Raw genomic sequence first — 12,665 nt, 5'->3', positions numbered from 1 at the left:
CCAAATGCAAAAAAAAAAAAAAAATCCAAAAAACAACAAAAAAAAACCAACCAAACAAAAAGAACCACCACCACCCTTGGACCCAGGAAGGAGCACTTGGGAATTCCTCCCTGTGGGGTACCCTCAAGCCCTTTCACCACCACCACCACCCCTTCCGGGAAGAGCAAATCAAACATCATGCACAAACCACTTATGACACCAAAAATGCAATCCTGTTCTTAAAAAAGGTAAATTTTATTAAAAACCAAAAGGACTCTTTACTGAGAAGAATAGACAGGCCTGGAACCAGAGCTGATCCAGAGAATAGAAGGGTGTGCTGTCTTCCAGGTGCTAAGATATGGGATGTAGACTTGAGGTTGAAAAGGATCCTAAAGGAAGCAGGAAAGAATCCCCTAATTATCCTTCATGTGGGAACAAATGATAGGGCTAGATTCTTGCTGGAAAGTATTAAGGGAGACTATGCTAGGCTGGGGAAGACGCTTAAGGAAATGGAGGCTCAGGTAATCTTTAGTGGGATTCTGCCTGTTCCTAGAGAAGAGCAACAAAGGTGTGGCAAGAATATGACTATCAACAGATGGCTTAGGCAGTGGTGCTATAAGGAGGGCTTTGGGATGTATGGCCACTGGGAGGCCTTCATGGACAGAGGACAGTTCTCTCGGGATGAACTTCATCTGAGTAGGGAAGGCAATAGAGGCTGGCACAACTGATTAAGAGAGCTTTAAACTAGGAATTTGGGGGAGATGGTTGGGAGATGTCCAGGTAATCTCCACAACGGATTTTAGCATTGAGAGGGAAGAAAACGAAGTAAGAGAGGATACAGCCGTGGGTAGGATATAAGGAGGAAGGGCAGTGTGGATACCAGTCTAATAGGTCGTACTGGCTGTAGAATGATCGTGCCGAATCGGGTACAGAATGTGAGTGAGTCCAAACAGCAAAAATTAACATGTCTTTACACCAGTGTGAGGAGCCTAGGTAAGAAAATGGAGGAACTAGAGCGACTGGTGTAGGAAATGAAACCAGATATTCTAGGGATAACAGAAACATGGTGGAATAGTCGTCATGACTGGACTACAGGTATTGAGGGGTATATGCTGTTTAGGAAAGACCGAAATGAAGGTAAAGGTGGTGGAGTAGCATTGCGTATCAATGATGAGGTAGAATGTAAAGAAATAAGAAGCGATAGAATGGATAAGACAGAGTCCGTCTGGGGAAAAATCATATTGGGGAAGAAAACTATTAGAGCCTCCCCTGGGATAGTGCTTGGGGTGTGCCGGGATCTAATCTGGATATGGATAGAGCCCTTTTTAATGTTTTTCATAAAGTAAATACTTATGGAAACTGTGTGATCATGGGAGACGTTAACTTCCCAGATATAGACTGGAGGACAAGTGCTAGGAATAATAATCGGGCTCAGATTTTCCTAGATGCGATAGCTGATGGATTCCTTCATCAAGTAGCTGCTGAACCGACTAGAGGGGATGCCATTTTAGATTTGGTTTTGGTGAGTAGTGAGGACCTCATAGAAGAAATGGTTGTCGGGGACAATCTTGGTTCGAGCGATCATGAGCTAATTCAGTTCAAACTGAATGGAAGGATTAACAAAAATAAATCTGCAACTAGGGTTTTTAATTTCAAAAGGGCTGACTTTCAAAAATGAAGGAAATTAGTTAGGCAAGTGGATTGGACTGAAGAATTTATGGATCTAAAGGAAGAGGAGGCCTGGGATTACTTTAAATCAAAGCTGCAGAAGCTATGGGAAGCCTGCATCCCAAGAAAGGGGAAAAAAATCATAGGCAGGAGTTGTAGACCAAGCTGGATGAGCAAGCATCTCAGAGAGGTGATTAAGAAAAAGCAGAAAGCCTACAGGGAGTGGAAAATGGGAGGGATCAGCAAGGAAAGCTACCTTATTGAGGTCAGAACATGTAGGGATAAAGTGAGACAGGCTAAAAGTCAAGTAGAGTTGGACCTTGCAAAGGGAATTAAAACCAATAGTAAAAGGTTCTATAGCCATATAAATAAGAAGAAAACCAAGAAAGAAGAAGTGGGACCGCTAAACACTGAGGATTGAGTGGAGGTTAAGGATAATCTAGGAATGGCCCAGTATCTAATAAGGCTAAAGAGGATCTTAGGGATAATGGTAGCATGACAATTGGGAATGAGGATATGGAGGTAGATATTACCATATCTGAGGTAGAAGCGAAACTCAAACAGCTTAATGGGACTAAATCGGGGGGGCCCAGATACTCTTCCTCCAAGAATATTAAAGGAATTGGCACCCAAAATTGCAAGCCCATTAGCAAGAATTTTTAATGAATCTGTAAACTCAGGGGTTGTAGTGTATGATTGGGGAATTGCTAACATAGTTCCTATTTTTAAGAAAGGGAAAAAAAGTGATCCCGGTAACTACAGGCCTGTTAGTTGGACATCTGTAGTATGCAAGGTCTTGGAAAAAATTTTGAAGGAGAAAGTAGTTAAGGACATTGAAGTCAATGGTAAATGGGACAAAATACAACATGGTTTTACAGAAGGTAGATCATGCCAAACCCACCCGATCTCCTTCTTTGAGAAAGTAACAGATTTTTTAGACAAAGGAAACGCAGTGGATCTAATTTACCTAGATTTCATAAGGCGTTTGATACAGGTGCCACATGGGGAATTATTAGTTAAATTGGAAAAGATGGGGATCAATATGAAAATTGAAATGTGGATAAGGAATTGGTTAAAGGGGAGACTCCAGCGGGTCCTACTGAAAGGTGAACTGTCAGGCTGGAGGGGGAGGTTACCAGTGGAGTTCCTTAAGGATCAGTTTTGGGACCAATCTTATTTAATCCTTTTATTACTGACCTTGGCACAAAAAGCGGGAATGTGCTAATAAAGTTTGCGGATGATACAAAGCTGGGAGGTATTGCCAATACAGAGAAGGACCAGGATATCCTACAGGAGGATCTGGATGACCTTGTAAACTGGAGTAATAGTAATAGAATGAAATTGAATGATGAGAAGTGTAAGGTGATGCATTTAGGGATTAATAACAAGAATTTTAGTTATAAGCTGGGGACGCATCAATTAGAAGTAACGGAGGAGGAGAAGGACCTTGGAGTATTGATTGATCATAGGATGACTATGAGCCGCCAATGTGATATGGCCGTGAAAAAAACTAATGCGGTCTTGGGATGCATCAGGCGAGGTATTTCCAGTGGAGATAAGGAGGTTTTAGTACCGTTCTCCAAGGCACTGGTGAGACCTCCCCTGGAATACTGTGTGCAGTTCTGGTCTCCCATGTTTAAGAAGGATGAATTCAAACCGGAACAGGTACAGAGAAGGGCTACTAGGATGATCCGAGGAATGGAAAACTTGTCTTATGAAAGGAGACTCAAGGAGCTTGGCTTGTTTAGCCTAACCAAAAGAAGGCTGAGGGGAGATATGGTTGCTCTCTATAAATATATCAGAGGGATAAATACCGGAGAGGGAGAGGAATTATTTCAGCTCAGTACCAATGTAGACACGAGAACAAATGGATATAAACTGGTCATTGGGAAGTTTAGACTTGAAATTAGACAAAGGTTTCTAACCATCAGAGGAGTGAAGTTTTGGAATAGCCTTCCAAGGGAAGCAGTGGGGGCAAAAAACCTATCTGGCTTTAAGATTAAACTCGATAAATTTATGCCATATTTGGGGTCGGGAAGGAATTTTCTTCCAGGGCAGATTGGAAGAGGTCCTGGAGGTTTTTCACCTTCCTCTGTAGCATGGGGCACGGGTCACTTTCTGGAGGATTCTCTGCTCCTTGAAGTCTTTAAACGACGATTTGAGGACTTCAATAGCTCAGACATAGGTGAGAGGTTTTTCGCAGGAGTGGGTGGGTGAGATTCTATGGCCTGCGTTGTGCAGGAGGTCAGACTAGATGATCATAATGGTCCCTTCTGACCTTCGTATCTATGAATCTGGAACTTAGGCTTTTTGCTAGATCTTAAAAGAAACAATTACAAAAATTTAGCACCCCAAATAGGTTCCTTGGGGGTTCAGCTTAAAAGTTACAAGCAAACTGTCATAAATATAAAGGGAAGGGTAAACCCCTTTAAAATCCCTCCTGGCCAGAGGAAAAATCCTCTCACCTGTAAAAGGTTAAGAAGCTAAAGGTAACTTCGCTGGCACCTGACCAAAATGACCAATGAGGAGAAAAGATACTTTCAAAAGCTGGACGAGAAAGAGAAACAAACCGTCTGTGTCTGTCTGTATGCCGCTTTTGCCGGGGACAGAACAGGAATGGAGTCTTAGAACTTTTAGTAAGTAATCTAGCTAGGTATGTGTTAGATTATGATTTCTTTAAATGGCTGAGAAAAGAGCTGTGCTGAATAGAATGACTATCGCTGACTGTGTGTCTTTTTTGTAACTTAAGGTTTTGCCTAGAGGGATTCTCTATGTTTTGAATCTAATTACCCTGTAAGGTATCTACCATCCTGATTTTACAGAGGTGATGCCTTTACTTCTATTAAAAGTCTTCTTGTAAGAAAACTGAATGTTTTTTCATTGTTCTAAGATGCAAGGGTTTGGGTCTGTGGTCACCTATGCAAATCATAGAATCATAGAATATCAGGGTTGGAAGGGACCTCAGGAGGTCATCTAGTCCAACCCCTTGCTCAAAGCAGGACCGATCCCTGACTAAATTATCCCAGCTAGGGCTTTGTCAAGCCTGACCTTAAAAACTTCTAGGGAAGGAGATTCCACCACCTCCCTAGGTAACGCATTCCAGTGCTTCAGCACCCTCAGAGTGAAAAAGTTTTTCCTAATATCCAACCTAAATCTCTCCCACTGCAACTTGAGACCATCACTCCTTATTCTGTCATCTGGTACCACTGAGAACAGTCTAGATCCACCCTCTTCGGAACCCCCTTTCAGGTAGTTGATAGCAGCTATCAAATCCCCCCTCATTCTTCTCTTCTGAAGACTAAACATCCCCAGTTCCGTCAGCCTCTCCTCATAAGTCATGTGTTCCAGTCCCCTCATCATTTTTGTTGCCCTCCGCTGGACTCTTCCCAATTTCTCCATATCCTTCTTGTCATGTGGGGCCCAAAACTGGACACAGTACTCCAGATGAGGCCTCACCAATGTCGAATAGAGGGGAACGATCACGTCCCTCGATGTGCTGGCAATGCCCCTACTTATACAGTCCAAAATGCCATTGGCCTTCTTGGCAACAAGGGCACACTGCTGACTCATATCCAACTTCTCGTCCACTGTAACCCCTAGGTCCTTTTCTGCAGAACTGCTGCCGAGCCATTTGGTCCCTAGTCTGTAGTGGTGCATGGGATTCTTCCGTCCTAAGTGCAGGACTCTGCACTTGTCCTTGTTGAACCTCATCAGATTTCTTTTGGCCCAATCCTCCAATTTGTCTAGGTCCCTCTGTATCCTATCCCTACCCTCCAGCGTATCTACCACTCCTCCCAGTTTAGTGTCCTCTGCAAACTTACTGAGGGTGCAATCCACACCATCCTCCAGATCATTTATGAAGATATCGAACAAAACCGGCCCCAGGACCGACCCCTGGGGCACTCCGCTAGATACCGGCTGCCAACCAGACATGGAGCCATTGATCACTACCCGTTGAGCCCGACAATCTAGCCAGCTTTCCATCCACCTTATAGTGCATTCATCCAGCCCATACTTCTTTAACTTGCTGGCAAGAATACTGTGGGAGACCGTGTCAAAAGCTTTGCTAAAGTCAAGGAAGAACACGTCCACTGCTTTCCCCTCATCCACAGAGCCAGTTATTTCATCCTAGAAGGCAATTAGATTAGTCAGGCATGACTTTCCCTTGGTGAATCCATGCTGACTATTCCTGATCACTTTCCTCTCGTCTAAGTGCTTCAGAATTGATTCCTTGAGGACCTGCTCCATGATTTTTCCAGGGACTGAGGTGAGGCTGACTGGCCTGTAGTTCCCAGGATCCTCCTTCTTCCCTTTTTTAAAGATGGGCACTACATTAGCCTTTTTTCAGTCGACCGGGACCTCCCCCGATCGCCATGAGTTTTCAAAGATAATGGCCAATGGCTCTGCAATCACGTCCGCCAGGTCCTTTAGCACTCTCGGATGCAACGCATCCGGCCCCATGGACTTGTGCTCGTCCAGCTTTTCTAAATAGTCCCGAACCACTTCTTTCTCCACAGAGGGCTGCTCACCTCCTCCCCATGGTCTGCTGCCAGGGCAGTAGTCTGGGAGCTGAACTTGTTCGTGAAGACAGAGGCAAAAAAAGCATTGAGTACGTTAGCTTTTTCCACATCCTCTGTCACTAGGTTGCCTCCCGCATTCAGTAAGGGGCCCACACTTTCCTTGACTTTCTTCTTGTTGCTAACATACCTGAAGAAACCCTTCTTGTTACTCTTAACATGTCTTGCTAGCTGCAACTCCAGGTGTGATTTGGCCTTCCTGATTTCACTCCTGCAAGCCCGAGCAATGTTTTTACACTCATCCCTGGTCATTCCAATCCCAGTTCCCTCAGCCTCTCCTCATAACTCATGTGTTCCAGACCCCTAATCATTTTTGTTGCCCTTCGCTGGACTCTCTCCAATTTATCCACATCCTTCTTGTAGTGTGGGGCCCAAAACTGGACACAGTACTCCAGATGAGGTCTCACCAATGTCGAATAGAGGGGGACGATCACATCCCTCGATCTGCTCGCTATGCCCCTACTTATACATCCCAAAATGCCATTGGCCTTCTTGGCAACAAGGGCACACTGCTGACTCATATCCAGCTTCTCGTCCACTGTCACCCCTAGGTCCTTTTCCACAGAACTGCTGCCTAGCCATTCGGTCCCTAGTCTGTAGCTGTGCATTGGGTTCTTCCATCCTAAGTGCAGGACCCTGCACTTATCCTTATTGAACCTCATCAGATTTCTTTTGGCCCAATCCTCCAATTTGTCTAGGTCCCTCTGTATCCTATCCCTGCCCTCCAGCGTATCTACCACTCCTCCCAGTTTAGTATCATCCGCAAATTTGCTGAGAGTACAAACCACACCATCCTCCAGATCATTTATGAAAATATTGAACAAAACCGGCCCCAGGACCGACCCCTGGGGCACTCCACTTGACACCGGCTGCCAACTAGACATGGAGCCATTGATCACTACCCGTTGAGCCCGACAATCTAGCCAACTTTCTACCCACCTTATAGTGCATTCATCCAGCCCATACTTCTTTAACTTGCTGACAAGAATACTGTGGGAGACCGTGTCAAAAGCTTTGCTAAAGTCAAGAAACAATACATCCACTGCTTTCCCTTCATCCACAGAACCAGTAGTCTCATCATAGAAGGCGATTAGATTAGTCAGGCATGACCTTCCCTTGGTGAATCCATGCTGGCTGTTCCTGATCACTTTCCTCTCATGCAAGTGCTTCAGGATTGATTCTTTGAGGACCTGCTCCATGATTTTTCCAGGGACTGAGGTGAGGCTGACTGGCCTGTAGTTCCCAGGATCCTCCTTCTTCCCTTTTTTAAAGATTGGCACTACATTAGCCTTTTTCCAATCATCCGGGACTTCCCCCGTTCGCCACGAGTTTTCAAAGATAATGACGAATGGCTCTGCGATCACATCTGCCAATTCCTTTAGCACTCTCAGATGCAACTCGTCCGGCCCCATGGACTTGTGCACGTCCAGCTTTTCTAAATAGTCCCTAACCACCTCTTTCTCCACAGAGGGCTGGCCATCTCTTCCCCATGTTGTGATGCCCAGCGTAGCAGTCTGGGAGCTGACCTTGTTAGTGAAGACAGAGGCAAAAAAAGCATTGAGTACATTAGCTTTTTCCACATCCTCTGTCACTAGGTTGCCTCCCTCATTCAGTAAGGGGCCCACGCTTTCCTTGGCTTTCTTCTTGTTGCCAACATACCTGAAGAAACCCTTCTTGTTACTCTTGACATCTCTTGCTAGCTGCAGCTCCAGGTGCGATTTGCCCCTTCTGATTTCATTCCTACATGCCCGAGCAATATTTTTATACTCTTACCTGGTCATATGTCGAATCTTCCACTTCTTGTAAGCTTCTTTTTTATGTTTAAGATCCGCTAGGATTTCACCGTTACGCCAAGCTGGTCGCCTGCCATATTTACTATTCTTTCAACACATCGGGATGGTTTGTCCCTGTAACCTCAACAGGGATTCCTTGAAATACAGCCAGCTCTCCTGGACTCCTTTCCCCTTCATGTTAGTCCCCCAGGGGATCCTACCCATCCGTTCCCTGAGGGAGTTGAAGTCTGCTTTCCTGAAGTCCAAGGTCCGTATCCTGCTGCTTACCTTTCTTCCCTGTGTCAGGATCCTGAACTCAACCAACTCATGGTCACTGCCTCCCAGATTCCCATCCACTTTTGCTTCCCCTACTAATTCTTCCCGGTTTGTGAGCAGCAGGTCAAGAAAAGCTCCCCCCCCCCCCCAGTTGGCTCCTCTAGCACTTGCACCAGGAAATTGTCCCCTACGCTTTCCGAAAACTTCCTGGATTGTCTATGCACCGCTGTATTGCTCTCCCAGCAGATATCAGGAAAATTAAAGTCACCCATGAGAACCAGGGCGTGCGATCTAGTAGCTTCTGCGAGCTGCCGGAAGAAAGCCTCATCCACCTCATCCCCATGGTCCGGTGGTCTATAGCAGACTCCCACCACTACATCACCCTTGTTGCTCACACTTCTAAACTTAATCCAGAGACACTCAGGTTTTTCTGCAGTTTCGTACTGGAGCTCTGAGCAGTCATACTGCTCCCTTACATACAGTGCAACTCCCCCACCTTTTCTGCCCTGCCTGTCCTTCCTGAACAGTTTATAACCATCCATGACAGTACTCCAGTCATGTGAGTTATCCCACCAAGTCTCTGTTATTCCAATCACGTCATAATTCCTTGACATCACCAGGACCTCCAGTTCTCCCTGCTTGTTTCCAAGGCTTTGTGCATTTGTATATAAGCACTTGAGATAACCTGCTGATCGCCCCTCATTCTCAGTACGAGGCAGGAGCCCTCCCCTCACAGACATTCCTGCCTGTGCTTCCTCCCAGTATCCCGCTTCCCCACTTACCTCAGGGCTTTGGTCTCCTTCCCCTGGTGAACCTAGTTTAAAGCCCTCCTCACTAGGTTAGCCAGCCTGCTCACAAAGATGCTCTTCCCTCTCTTTGTAAGGTGGAGCCCGTCTCTGCCCAGCACTCCTCCTTCATGGAACACCATCCCATGGTCAAAGAATCCAAAGCCTTCTCTCCGACACCACCTGCGTAGCCATTCGTTGACTTCCACGATTTGATGGACTCTACCCAGGCCTTTTCCTTCCACGGGGAGGATGGACGAGAACTCCACTTGCACCTCAAACTCCTTTATCCTTCTTCCTAGAGCCATGTAGTCCGCAGTGATCCGCTCAAGGTCATTCTTGGCAGTATCATTGGTGCCCACGTGGAGAAGCAGGAAGGGGTAGCAATCCGAGGGCTTGATGAGTCTCGGCAGTCTCTCTGTCACATCGCGAATCTTAGCCCCCGGCAAGCAGCAGACTTCTCGGCTTTCCCGGTCAGGGCAGCAGATAGATGACTCAGTCCCCCAGAGGAGAGAGTCCCCGACCACCACCACCCACCTCCTTCTCTTGGGAGTGGTGGTCGTGGAACCCCCCATCTCAGGACAGTGCATCTCATGCCTTCCAACCAGCGGAGTCTCCTTCTGCTTTCTCCCCCCAGACATATCATCTGGTCCACTCTCCGCAATGGTACCTGTGGAGAGAACATGGAAGCGGTTAGTTACCTGTGTCCGCATTGCTGGAACCCGGACATTCCCCCTTCTTCTTCTGGAGGTCACATGTTGCCAAGCTTCTTCACTGGCCTCTTGGCTCCGCTGTGCAACCTGCTCTAAATCTTTAGAGCTTTGTGCCCGTAGAAGCATATCCTGACTTTTGTCCAGAAAATCCTCTGTTTCTCGTATGCAACGCAGGGTCGTTATCTGTTGCTCCAGATCTTCAATCTTCTCTTCCAATATGGAGAGCAGCTTGCACTTTGTACAAAGTCGCTTCTGTCCTGTGGAAGAAAGAGAAACATGGCACATCCAGTGCAGGTCACAACAGCTGAACCCCCCCCTTCCATATCACCTTCCTACTATGAGCTTCCTCAGAGAAGTTGGCAAGATGTAAGCCTCACTGGGCTCACTCCAGGCGAACTCCCAGGCAAACTCCTGCTGTGTGCTGCTCTGCTGTTCCCCGCTGCTCAGCTGGTTCGCCGCTGCTCAGCTGGTTCGGGAAGCTCTGGCTATTTTTAAACAGCCAGGCTTCCCTGAAACAAAGAAACAGACAGCCCCAGTGCCCTCCCCCTGCAGGCTACCAGCCAATCAGGCACTCCCTCAGGCTCTCACACTGCTCTCCCAGCAAACACACACTCAGATATTGGTGAGGATTTTTACCAAACCTTCCCCAGGAAGTGGGGTGCAAGGGTTGGGAGGATTTTGGGGGGAAAGATGTGTCCAAAATCTGTTTCCCAGTAAACCCAGATAAAGTTTGGTGGTGGCAGTGGAAATCCAAGGGTAAAATAATTTTGTACCTTGGGGAAGTTTTAACCTAAGCTGGTGAAAGTAAGCTTAGGAGGTTTTCATGCAGTTCCCCACATCTGTACCCTAGCGCTCAGAGTGGGGAAGGAACCTTGACATGGTGGCAGAGCGGTGGGATTAACCTGAAATCCTTTTGAGATCAATTTGAGATTTTTTGAACCAGAACAACAGATTTTAAAAAGGAAATTTTTTTCTTTGGGGCTGCTGGAAAGGAGGTCCAACTGAAAGCAGCTAGTTTTTTCTCTGCTTTGGGGCCAGAGCAGAGAGAAAAGGGGAGTATATTTGTGAATCACAGGTTTTCTTTGCCTGGAGGCAGAGTAATTAATCTCCTGCAGGGAAGTTCAGTATTCACAAACCGGAGGTTTTTTTTCCCCTAAAAGTAAATAGGGGGTATTCTACCCATTTGCCTGGAGACAAAAGTGGCAGAGGTTTTTTTTAGGATTTTAATTTTTTTTTTTAACAAGGAGCACAGGTTTGAAAAGGAATTTTTTTTCCTTTGGGCTGCTGGTAAGCAGGTTTCCAAGTAGTTGGTGGTTTTTTGTTTTGATTTGGGGCCAGAGCAGAGATGAATGGAATTGTCTTTTTCTGTAGGCTGACAATCACTATCAGAGAATAGGTTTCAGAGTAACAGCCGTGTTAGTCTGTATTCGCAAAAAGAAAAGGAGGACTTGTGGCACCTTAGAGACTAACCAATTTATTAGAGCATAAGCTTTCGTGAGCTACAGCTCACAGCTCACGAAAGCTTATGCTCTAATAAATTGGTTAGTCTCTAAGGTGCCACAAGTCCTCCTTTTCTTTTTATCAGAGAATAGGTATCCTATTCCAGCACAGCAAAATTTTACAGCCAAGATTTGTTTGTTAATTTCTAAACCTCGGGTGTAAAGTCAGTTAAAAACACAGAGGTTAGGATGACAGAATCCACGGCTCAACAAAAGCTGGAATTAGCCAGATTTGAGGCTGCTGAAAAACAAAAGGAACCTGAAAGACAGATAGAACTCATGCGGCTGGAGAAGGAGGTACAGGAGGCTGCCCACAGGAGGGAAATGGAGGCAAGGAAGCATGTGGAGGAGGAGAAGGAAAAAGAGAGGAAGCATGTGGAGGAGGAGAAGGAAAAAGAGAGGAATCATGAACTGGAGATGGAGAAAGTAAAGGCTCAGCAGAATAGCCCAACAATCCTTCTCCAGGTACCACTTCCCATCCCAGAAAGTTCCCCACCTACAAGGCAGGCGATGATACGGAGGCCTTCTTAGAAAACTTCAAAAGGGCCTGCCTTGGGTACAGCATCTCTACCGACCAATATATGGTAGAGCGGAGGCCGCAGCTCAGTGGACACTTAGCTGAGGTGGCAGCTGAAATGCCTAAAGAACACATGAACAAGTATGAACTGTTTAAATCCAAGGCGAGAGTCAGAATGGGGATAACACCCGAGCATTCTCGTCGGAGGTTCAGAGCCCTAAGGTGGAAACCAGACGTGTCATTTACCCGACATGCCTACCACATTGTGAAACATTGGGATGCCTGGATATCAGGAGCAAGTGTTGAATCTCCAGTGAATTTGCCCTTCCTAATGCAAATGGAACAATTCTTAGAGGGTGTTCCTGAGGAAATAGAAAGATACATCCTAGATGGGAAGCCCAAAACTGTAATCGAGGCTGGAGAGATTGGAGCCAGATGGGTGGAGGTGGCAGAGAAGAAGAAAACTGGTCGCAGTTGGAGCGGAGACCAGAAGGGACCACCCCAGACCACACCCTATTACCAGGGGCTGGCGAAGGCCCTACCTACCTCCCAAAGAACCCTCCAGACCCCTTATCATCCCACCACCCCCTTCTCCAGCAACCCACCTCACCCCAGTGACCCATCAACTGGACACTGTTTTAAATGTAACGAGCTGGGGCATGTACAGGCCAACTGCCCCAAGAACCTCAACAGGTTACAGTTCATTGCACCAGAATCACACTAAAGATCCGCAGGCCCAGATACCTCCCAGATACCCTTGGAGCAGAGGGAAACTGTGAGTGTGGGCAGGAAGAAGGTCACCGTGTGGAGGGACACTGGAGCACAAGTGTCAGCTATCCATGCTTCCTTAGTGGACCCCAATTTAATCAACCCCGAGAT

The sequence above is a fragment of the Lepidochelys kempii genome, chromosome 28 (genome assembly GCF_965140265.1).
Source record: "Lepidochelys kempii isolate rLepKem1 chromosome 28, rLepKem1.hap2, whole genome shotgun sequence".
NCBI lineage: Eukaryota > Metazoa > Chordata > Testudines > Cheloniidae > Lepidochelys > Lepidochelys kempii.
This window is presented reverse-complemented; position numbering follows the sequence as displayed.